At 39.3% G+C, this 12,069-nt stretch overlaps 1 long non-coding RNA gene across 1 annotated transcript; it reads left to right on the top strand.

The window, feature by feature from the left end:
• Positions 1-10,637: 10,637 nt before the first annotated feature.
• Positions 10,638-11,550, top strand: LOC130464334 (uncharacterized). The gene is made up of 2 exons (XR_008924710.1): positions 10,638-10,877; positions 11,355-11,550. It is a non-coding gene; the product is annotated as an uncharacterized lncRNA (long non-coding RNA).
• The last annotated feature ends 519 nt before the right edge of the window (positions 11,551-12,069 follow it).

Raw genomic sequence — 12,069 nt, 5'->3', positions numbered from 1 at the left:
TTTTCAAGACGGACTTTGAAGTTGAAGCTTCAAGATGAAGTCGGGCCATACTAGATCACAATTATCTTATGCATGCTATAAGTTATTTATTGCTTTTAAATATGTCTTAAATATGCATGAGATTGTGGCTTGATTATGTTGCATGATTAAGGATTTTAGTTCACTTAAAATCTAACCAACATAGTAAGAGCCTTAAGTTCCAAACTTAAAAATTGAGTTAAAAGGTGCCATGCCAAAATAACACTTACTTGGATATCCTTTACATTGATCTTAGTAATAGGTTTCCGCCATAGCGAGGTGTTACTTATCGATACTAAAGGGGTAAGGTACACAAATAATTGTGAGTACATGTTAGTTTTGGTGAAACTCAACGATATAAGTAAGGAGTCCTTTTATGTCGTGGCAAAATCGATAGGTTTACCTAATAAGTTCTTAGACGTACCTATCAACCAAGAATAGTTTCTAGACTATTAGCAAAAGGCTTTTGCTTACCTAAAAGATTTTAGAATTGAGTCTAAATACATAATGTGCTTAATTCTTCAATGGGTTTTAGGATCTTGGAATCATTTTATTCACACCTGCCGGAACACATAACTTGAATAAAATGCTTAATGAACATTAAATTATGCTTATATGCTAGAATTTAAGTTTATTAAGAGAAACTGTGAATGGTTATTTATTTGTTTATTCTTTTCAATTGTAGTTTTTAATATGGCAAACAACAATTCATTCAACATTCGATCAATTCTCGAAAAGGAGAAGTTGAACGGGAAAAACTTCCTTGACTGGCAACGGAACTTGTAAATAGTTCTTATGCAGGAAGGAAAGGAGTATGTCCTGGAAGAGGCGATGCCCGAAGCCGCAGGCAAAGGGGTCACTCACGCAGCCCTCAATCGTTGGATTGATGCCAACAAGGATGTGAAATGTCTAATGCTTGCAACCACGGGTGCAGATCTGCAGAAAACGTTCATCAACTCCGATGCTTTCACGATCATCAGTGAGTTAAAGAACATGTTCCAAGATCTGGCTCAAGTCGAAAGGTTCGAGACCCATAGGCAAATTCTTGAGACCAAGCTTAAGAAAGGCGAGCCCGTAAGTCCACATGTTCTCAAAATGATTGGGCTCATTGAGAATATGAGTCGGCTGGATCAGCAGTTCTCTCAGGAAATGGCTGTAGACACCATCCTCCATTCTCTTCATAGCGGGTATGATCAGTTCAAGCTGAACTACAGTATGAATAGTCTGGACAAAACGGTCACTGAGCTTCACGGTATGCTGAAGACCGCTGAAAAGACGTCGAAAGTGATAAGAAAGATGTGCTTATGGTGCGTGGGGGCAAGTTCAAGAAATCTGGAAAGAAGAGGAATGCTAAGAAAGGTGGCAACAAGGCCAGCCCAACTAAGCAAACTGGCGCCAAATCTGAAAAGAAGAAGGTTAGTCAACCCACTTCTGAATCTGAATGCTTCTACTGCAAGAAAAAGGGGCGTTGGAAGAGAGATTGCTTGAAGCTAAAGGAAGATCAGAAGAACGGAACAGTCGTTCTATCTTCAGGTATTTTTGTTATAGACTGTATACTTGCTAATTCAACTTCTTGGGTATTAGATACAGGTTGTGGCTCACACTTATGTTTCAATTCACAGGGACTAAGAAGAAGTAGAAAGTTAAGCAAGGGTGAAGTCGACCTACGAGTGGGAAATGGAGCACGAATTGCTGCATTAGCTGTAGGAACTTATTATTGTCGTTGCCCTCTGGGCTAGTATTGGAACTGGAAGAGTGTTTCCATGTTCCAAGTCTTACTAAAAACATCATTTCTGTTTCTTGCTTAGATGCTAAGGGATTTTCCTTTTTAATAAAAGCCAATAGTTGTTCGTTTTATTTGAAAGAGATGTTTTATGGATATGCTAGATTAGTCAATGGACTTTATTTATTAGATCACGACAAACAAGTTTATAACATAAATACCAAAAAGGCCAAAAAGGATGATTCAGATCTCACCTATCTGTGGCATTGTCGATTAGGCCATATTAACTTGAAACGCATGGAAAGACTTCAAAAGGAAGGAATTCTAGAACCATTTGACTTAGAGGATTATGGTAAGTGCGAATCATGTTTACTTGGCAAAATGACAAAGCAACCTTTCTCTAAAGTTGGAGAAAGAGCAACTGAACTATTGGGTTTAATCCATACAGATGTATGTGGACCAATGAGTACAAATGCTAGGGGTGGTTTCAACTACTTTATCACTTTCACTGATGACTTAAGTAGATATGGTTATGTCTTCCTAATGAAGCATAAGTCTGAATCCTTTGACAAATTCAAGGAATTTCAGAGTGAAGTAGAGAATAAATTAGGCAAGAAGATTAAGGCACTGCGGTCTGATAGAGGCGGTGAATATCTGAGCTATGAATTTGATGACCATCTGAAAGAATGTGGAATTCTATCAGAATTGACTCCTCCTGGAACACCACAATGGAACGGTGTGTCGGAACTGAGGAACAGAACCTTGCTAGACATGGTTAGATCAATGATGGGTCAGGCCGAACTTCCAATAGAATTTTGGGGACATGCACTAAATACAGCCGCACTCACTATAAATAGAGCTCCGTCTAAAGCTGTTGAAAAGACTCCATATGAGTTATGGTTTGGAAAGCCTCCAAAATTGTCTTTTCTTAAGATTTGGGGATGTGAAGTATACGGCAAACGATTAATTTCAGACAAACTTCATCCGAAATCTGACAAATGTATCCTTGTGGGCTATCCAAAGGAAACAAAGGGGTATTACTTCTACAATACATCTGAGAACAAGGTGTTTGTTGCTCGAGATGGTATCTTTTTGGAAAAGGATCACATTTCCAAAATGACAAGTGGGAGAAAAGTAGACCTCGAAGAATTTCGAGTCGAAAAACAAACTCCAAAGAATGCTCAAGATGACATTCAGGATGAAACTCAGAGATCTTTAGAAGTTTCTGGTGAGAATCATGGACAATCTAGAGATATAACCCCGCATAGATCGCAGAGATATATATCTCAACCGGAAAGGTACTTAGGTATTTTGACGAACGAGAGCTATGACGTTCTATTACTTGAAAGTGATGAACCTGCGACTTATAAGCAAGCTATGACGAGCCCTAGCTCCAAGCAATGGCAAGAAGCCATGCAATCTGAATTAGACTCCATGTATGAAAACCAAGTTTGGGATTTGGTCGATTTGCCAGATGGCTACCAAGCCATTGGAAGCAAATGGGTTTTCAAACTGAAAAAGGACAAGGATGGAAAACTTGAAGTTTTCAAAGCTAGATTGGCTGCAAAAGGTTACAGGCAAGTCCACGGTGTGGATTACGATGAAACCTTTTCACCAGTTGCAATGCTAAAGTCTATTCGGATAATTTTAACAATCGCTGCATATTACTGTTACGAAATATGGCAGATGGATGTCAAAACCGCTTTCTTAAACGTCGTTTTAAAAGAAACTGTGTTTATGACACCGCTTGAGGGTTTTGAGGATCCAAAGAATGCTAAAAAGGTATGCAAGCTAAAGAAATCAATCTACGGATTGAAGCAGGCATCCAGGAGCTGGAATATACGTTTTGATGAAGCAGTTAGTGACTTTGGTTTCATCAAGAACCAGACGAATCTTGTGTATACAAGAAAGTCAGTGGGAGCAAAATTGCTTTTCTAGTATTATATGTTGATGAAATATTACTTATCGGAAATGACATTCCTATGTTGAACTCCGTCAAGATTTGGCTTGGAAAATATTTTTCGATGAAGGATCTAGGAGAAGCACAGTACATATTGGGCATCAAGATTTACAGAGATAGATCTAAAAAGATGATTGGACTTAGTCAAAGCACTTATATCAATAAGGTGCTTGAAAGGTTCAAGATGGCAGACTCCAAGCGAGGCTACCTACCCATGTCTCATGGAATAACTCTAAGCAAGTCTCAGTGCCCAAAATCACTTGATGAGCGTAGACGAATGAAATTCCATATGCTTCATTGATTGGTTCAATAATGTATGCTATGATATGTACACGCCCGGATGTTGCGTACGCACTCAGTGCTACGAGCAGATACCAGTCAGACCCAGGAGAGGCACATTGGACTGCTGCCAAGAATATTCTGAAGTACCTGAAAAGGCACAAAGTGACTTCCTGGTCTATGGTGGAGATGATGAATTAATTGTTAAAGGCTATACGGACGCAAGTTTTCAAACCGACAAAGATGATTTCAGATCACAGTCTGGGTTTGTCTTCTGCCTCAACGGAGGTGCAGTAAGCTGGAAAAGTGCTAAGCAAAGCACTATTGCGGATTCTACAACTGAAGCGGAGTACATTGCTGCACATGAAGCAGCAAAGGAAGCTATATGGCTAAGGAAGTTCATAGGTGAACTTGGTGTAGTCCCCTCCATTAAAGGACCAATAGCCCTGTATTGTGATACCAAAGGGTCAATCATGTACTTCGTAGATTTCACCTTCTACGAGAGTTCGTTGAAAGAAAAGAAGTCGAGATAAGCAAGATTGGAACTGATGACAACATATCAGATCCATTGACTAAACCTCTGCCGCAGGAGAAGCACAACTCGCACACTGCAGCTATGGGAATCAAGCATATTGGAGAATGGCTTTGATGTCCTTGATTAATGTTTTAAAGTTTTAGAGTTTAATACTTTGTAAAACATGATTGGTTAATCATTCACAATAAATGAATAGAATTCATTTTCCATTTAATTTGTGGTTTATTAAATGATGAGTCCCTTCAATTTGACGAAATATTCAAGATAGACTGTCAGGACCAGTCCTGTGACTAAGAAATGTCTATCAAGTGAACTTGAATGTCAAAAGTTGAAAATGGTCCCTGGTCGGAGTTTTCTATAAAGATGGACGCATAGAAAACATTAGACGACTAGAATGCAAGATGACTAGTAGTTCTGTTTCTTGAACTATGTGGACATGGAAATGTCGTAATGAATTGCATAGATACTTACTTTGGGAAGACTAGTATCGGACAGACCTATGAAACTTTACTGTAAGAGATGAAAATCTGTCATAAGTAAATTTCATTAAAATTATTAGACACTAAATCCTCAATACCTTAGTGATTTGAGATTACTTGTTTGAGAACTGGGTACTTTGACGTTGACCAACCGTCGCACCGTAAAAGGAGATGCTAAAAGTTGGGATTGTCCTCCCATAAATCGGGATGATATGCTAAAAGTTGTACAAGGCCACTCGGAGAGCTAGAAACTGTAAAATGCATGGCCGTGCTCAGATGAATCATAGGCTATGATTATCTGTTTATTTGATCAGTTGAACTCTGAAACCGAGAAACACCTCTGGACATAATAAGGATGAAAACTCTTACCTTATGTTCAAGAGCAAGCATCAAGCGACAAAGGAATTAGGAAATGCACACTTGTCCGTAAGGACAAGTGGGAGACTGAAGGAAATAATGCCCTTGGTCCAAGTATGCATATAATGTTAAGTCTAATAAATGCGGTTCAGTATTAATTAACAAGTTAATAATTCAGTGAGATCAAGTGAGCTGAATGCCTAGCTAGAGGCCGCTTCAGTTCAAGTGGAATTAATGATATTAATTCACAGCTTACTCTTGACTGAACCCGTAGGGTCACACAAATAGTACGTAAACGGATCAAGTATTTAATGGCATTAAATACTCCATCTATGGATATTCGAAATCGACGGATCTTGGTTTCAGTGGGAGCTAAGATCGTCAAAGGCAAGCAAGTGAATACTCCGGAAACGATGATATTGCCGGAAACAGAAATATGGATTGTATCGGAAATATAAATATTATCCAAGTCGTAGATGTTGCCGGAAACGGAAACATGGTATGTATCGGAAAATATTATTGGAAATGGATATATTGCCGGAATCGGAAATATTTTCGGAAACGGAAATATTGTCAGAATCGGAAATATTATCGAAATCGGAAAATAATTCCTGTAACGGAAATATTAAATATTTTTTCGAAACGGAAATTAATTCCGGAATCGGAAATATTAAATATTGTTCGTATCGGAAATGAATTCCGGAATCGAGAATTTAATCGGAAGCGTATCGTAAGAATTAGCATCGGACGAGGCCTGCCAAACGAAGGCCAAGCACGAAGCCGGGCCATCGCCCAGCAAGCTGAAGCGCAACAAACACATGCCAGCCACGCCAGGCCCAGCGCAAGGCCAGGCCCCAGCAATGGCCTTGGCGCGCGCGCGCGGGCTGATGCTCGTGGGCTGCGAGCAGCGCCAGCTCGTGTGGGCCGCAAGGCCTGCGCGGGTATGTGCGATGCTCGTGCTCGTGCAACGTTTTGGTTTCAATAAAAATCCTAAAGCTAATGGAATTTGTTCTATGATTAAATCCTAATCCTAATAAAGAACGAATTTGTTTAATAGAGTTTTAATAAGATTCTAATTAAATAAATTAGTATCCTAATAGGATTCCAATTCCTTTTCCATAACTCTATAAATAGGTGCCTAGGGTCACATATTTACATCGAGATTTGAAGTATTCAAAAGGTAAGATTTTCAAGCAAAAATCAGCCAAACACTTGCAACCCATATTAGGCGAAAATCCTAGTACCTTAAGGGCGATTCTAGTTGGTCAAGCTTAAGGCGGACCGGACGTGCTGTGGACTATCTACGGAGGGAAGACAGTTGTAGTCCTAAAGACTTGTTCTTGTTCGGTTCGGGCGCAACTAGGGAGGGCACGCTACAAAGTGTATGCATCTGAATTATGCTAAATGATTATGTGTAAATAATATGTTTCCTGGCTTTATGGCGTTCCTCACGAGTTCATCAGTGACCAGGGAACCCATTTTCAAGGAGAGTGTGAGGATCTATTCACCGAGTACAAGATTCAACATCACCGCTCTTCACCTTATCGCCCACAAACCAATGGGGCAGTCGAAGCAATCAACAAGAATGTCAAGACCATCATCATGAAAATGACTACCAATTACAAGGAATGTCCCCAGAAGCTGCATTTCGCATTGTGGGGATATCGAACTTCAATTCGCACTTCAACTGGTGCAACTCCGTTCTCATTGGTCTATGGAATGGAAGCAGTGCAACCTATCAAGCTAGAGATACCTTCTCTAAAGATAGTCCTCGAAAGCAAAATCCCAGAAGCTGCATGGGTACAAGCAAGATATGACGAGCTAGTCATGCTCGATGAGCGTCGGCTTCAAGCCGCTCACCATGTACAAGTCTATCAGCGCCGAGTGGCCAGACATTTCAACAAAAGGGTCAGAATTCGAAACACCAAAGAAGGCGAGCTTGTCCTGAAAGCCCTTCGCAAAAGCACCATGGACCCAAGGGGAAAATTCAAACCCAATTGGGTAGGCCCATACATTGTCAAGAAAATCCTCTCCGGGGGAGCAGTCCAACTAACAGACATTGACGGAACAGAATTCAGATCTTTGACCAACCTCGATCAACTCAAGAAGTTCTATGTCTAAGTTCCATGTTCAAATTCAAGAATCCAATTCAAAGTCCTGTAAGGTAGTCAGAACTACGTCCGTCCTGATTCGCTAACGGGACACGTAGGCAACCTCATTTCGAGGCCCGGCCACTTTAATAAAAATAAATTCAAAATTTCCTCAATTAAGGGCATCCTAAAAATCAAATCAAATTTCGAAACTCAAATGTTGTTGTCTTTATTCAAATGTGCCAATTCAAAGCAAAGCATGTTCAAGCGGAATTTAACACAATAACTTTTTTATTTGGGCCCTAAGGCCTTCAAAGCTAATTCAAATACAAGGTCAGGATCAAGTGAAGCAAAGTTCAAAAGCCTTTTCACTTCCTAAACACATCTTCTAAACACATCTTCCAAACACATTCCAAACACAATTCCTTCCAATACAATTTCAAACACATTTAGCTTACAAAGATATAGGGTCGGGCGACTATGCTCTCGAGTCTTGGCAACTTGAGTACTATCTCCTGGCTCCTCCCGCAATCAATCATCAATCTTCCCCTTGCCCAAGCGGCGGGAGAAGGAACTTGCAAGCCTTCCAAGACGGGAGGACGACGAACCTCCTTTGGATTCCGAACGGTTAAGCACCGGATGGGCCACACCTCCGTCCCCTTCCTCATAGTCAGTTGATGCAGGACGTCTAGCTCTAGATCCTCGGACTCTAGCTGGTCCGAAGAAAGAAATGTCCCTCTGGCTTAGACCTCTCATCCATACAATGTATCCCGCAGACAGAGTAACAGGCTCAGGTGGGAACTGAATACTCAAGAATGGTTTGGCAACCCAATACCGCCTCCAAATTTCAAGATAATTTACATTCAGCATAACAGGTTTCGGGTTCTCTTCAATACAGTCCGGGATCTCCTGTTTCAAGCCATACTGTCTCATCACTCGAGCAGGCGAGTAGAAGACCAACATCGAGAGGCTTGGCACCCTCAAAGCAGTAGAACCAGGGGCACGTCTCATGGCAGCAATTCCCCACCAAGGAACTACCCACCTTATACAAGATTCAACCCCAGAGAGTGCGCATCGCCACTCATCCAATGAAAGCCGGCCACACAGCATGGGCCGCATAGTGAATCCCTTTCTGTTATAGCTCTCCATGTTCTCCGGTGGTGCCACCAACATGAGCCTCTCCATAAGCCAAACCTTGGGGAGTATACAAGAAGTGCATTTCAAAATTCAACATTCAAAATTCAAATACAAGTACAAATTCAACATACAACAAGGCTCCAGATCCTTACTTGGAGCAATACCGGACTTCCCGACGGCAGAGAAGAGGGGTCCGACTTCAGCATGTCAAGGCCCATTAATGTTTCGCCAATCACAAGCGGCATTGAGTCCCGACCATTAGCAAACTGCTCTACAATTTCTATTAGGGAGGCATCACCATTGCCAGGCCAAACTCCTGTTTCGAAAAGAGAAAGCGAGCGAATATACAAAAACTCAAGGCTCTTAGGCGGAATACTTTGGGAACATCAAGCCCAGCAAAGTGGGTGACAAAGAGGGACAAATCCACCTCTCTGCCATATACAACAACACTCAAAAGTGGGGGCTTCAAGCCCAAATATCTTTTAAATCCCAAGGCTTCAACACTGGGAATGTATGGCTCCAGTATAATGGGCCACCCCAATATGGCACGAAATTCCTCAGGGAGGGGACATACCTCATTATTTCCAAAGCGGAAGACATGATGATTTGGATCCCAAGCCTCAAGAGCAGCAAGAATGAAGTGCAAATCCAATTTAAAAAAACGGAAAGAGACGAGCACCCCAAGATGCATGCCATCAAGCTCCCTTTTCTCCAATTTCCCTAGCGAACCAAGCCACGAATTCAAGGCACTCTCAAAAGACACAGCCATATTCTCTGTTCTTTTCGAGAGAAAGCAGTATGCAATGATAGCAGGGGAGGATTAATGCAGGAAGTGATCCAACAAGCTCCCTATTTATACAAGAGTCGGCTTGCACGACAGTCCACAGGAGCCAGACGCCAAGCCTGCGCCAGGCGCAGGGACCTGCATCATAGGAAGAGGCCACCGTCCTCTTTTATGACCCCGAGTACACGCTCTTTAGTATATCGGACAGCATAGTACAATCTCCATTATTCAAGATTCCAAAGCCGCAAGCCGCGCAATTTCAAGCAGTCCGGATCAACGCTTCGGGTAGATTTCGGATCAATTTCAAAATTCAAGCATTCTAGTCCTAGATCGGCATCCTAAGTCGAGTCTGCATGTGCATAAGCAAGAGTTAAATATACTTTGACTTGCGCTTTCCTAACCAAAAAACCTCAGTCAAAGTGGGGGCTTATAGTTGGTATATACACCCGAAAAATGGGGCAAATTTTTTCAATTTTTTTTTGCAAAATTCTCATGCATGCATCTAGCCACAAATTTCAAGGCACACTATTCAAGCATACAAAAGACAATCTTCAAAACTATTTCAAACGAATTCAAGTTCAAAGCCATACAACCATACAAAAATTCAAGTTTCAAATTTATACAAATACCACTACAAGAAAACGGTGATTTAGCGACTGAATTTTCCGACCGTAAGAAAAGTAGTCGGTAAAATACAATTTTACCGACTAACAAAATAGTAGTCGTTAATATTATTTTTTACCGACTAACATTAAGTGGTCGGTATTTTACGACCACTTTGCAAGTAAACAACGACCGCATAATAGTCGTGAATTAAGTCGACCAAAACTAATACTCAAAAAAACTTACCGACTACTTTTACTAACTAAATATTTTACCGACTACTTAAATGTAGTCGGAATTTACCGACCACTTTGAGGGTTGGTCGTTAAAATAGAGTTTTACCGACTACTTTGACGTTGGTCGTTAATTTAACGACTAAAAAAGTAGTCGGTAAAATATCGGATAAAAAAAATTCCAACATTTTTCAAAATAATAAAAGTTATTACCGACTACTAGATTAGTCGGAAATTTCAATAAATACCGACTAATTTAGTAGTCTGTATTATTTTAAAAATAATAAAAGTTATTACCGACTACTAAATTAGTTGGAAATTTCAATAAATATCGACTAATTTAGTAGACGTTGATGTTTTTTTTAATTAAAACAAATTAAGTAGTCTTTACTTACTACTTTAGAGAAGCTTAGGGCATTGGGCTTTGAGATTTCACGCATCACATAAGACACACAACAAAAAAAAACCCCCTAACCAACTCTCCTCTCTCTCCTCCCTCTTCACGCCGTTTCCCCCTCTTCGTTATCTCTCTCCTCCCTGTTCCTTCTCTCTCCTTTCTAATTCATTGCACCGTAGATCTCTCATTCCTCTCTAATCATCATCATCATCACCTCACCGATCTCCTTTATCATAATCGACTCCGACATCAAAATAACACCGTAGATGATCATCAAAATTGGTGAGTTTTTTTTTTGTTTGGTTTTTATAATCTTTTTTCGTCAAATTTTCGTCATAAAATTTATATTTGTTTGGATTTAATTTGAGTTAAGATTTGATTTTAATTTCTTGTTTATTTTTAATTTGATTTTCGTTTTTTTTAATCTGATTTGGGATTTGATTTTAATTTCTTGTTTTTTTTATAATTTGATTTTCGTGTCAAATTTGATTTTCGTTTTGTTAATCTGATCTCCTTTTTTTAATTTTATTTTCTTTATTAAATTCGATTTAGTTTTTAAATTTGATTTTCGTTTATTAAACTGATTCGTTTTTATAGTTTAGATATCGTTTTTCTTATTTAATTTTCGTTTCTTAAATTTTTGATTTTCGTTTTTGAATTTGATTTTCGTTTTTTTGGTTTTTAAACTAATTTCGTTTTTCATATTTAATTTTCGTTATTTAATATGATATTTCGTAATTTCTTTTTATTTGGTTGTAGGGGATAGAAGATCTCAGGCAAATATTTGGAGTGAGGAGCAAAATCTGGTCTTGTAATTTTTGTTTTAGATTAGATGAAGTATTATAATGTTTTAATCTAAGTTGTTGGTACAATTAGATCTAAGTTGATGGTACAATTGTTATTTTTGTAATAACTTTTGAATATATAAGTTTGGGTTTTATTTTCTTTGTGGGTTAATAGTATGAAAAGTTGTTTTGATTATTATTTTTCTATGTTTTGATAAATTTGCATTTTATTCGGTGTGAAATTGAAATTGTCAAACTGAAAACTGGTAATTGGAATGTCCAGTTACTGGTTTCAGTTTTTTATTATTTTTGAAAAATTGTTTTACCGACTACTATTTTAGCCGGAAAAATGCCGACCAACAAAGTAGTCGGAAATTACCGACTAAAAAAGTAGTCGGTAATTTTCCGACTACTACTTTGGTCGGAAAATTACCGACCACTTTTTAGTCGGTATTTTCCGACTAAAGTTGTAGTCGGTAATTTTCGGACTATTTATAGTCGGAAACGTAGTCGTAAGTTTTTTCCGACCACTTTTTAGTCGGAATTTGGCCAACTCCGACCTGAACATCTCCGACAACCATTTTCCGACTACTTTTAGTCGGTAATCATTTTTTCGACCAAAAACGCTCTTTTTCCGACTATTTTTGGCGGTCGAAAATTTGCCTTTTTCTTGTAGTGTATAATACAAT

The sequence above is a fragment of the Spinacia oleracea genome, chromosome 6 (genome assembly GCF_020520425.1).
Source record: "Spinacia oleracea cultivar Varoflay chromosome 6, BTI_SOV_V1, whole genome shotgun sequence".
Classification (NCBI taxonomy): Eukaryota; Viridiplantae; Streptophyta; class Magnoliopsida; order Caryophyllales; family Amaranthaceae; genus Spinacia; species Spinacia oleracea.
This window is presented reverse-complemented; position numbering and strand designations above follow the sequence as displayed.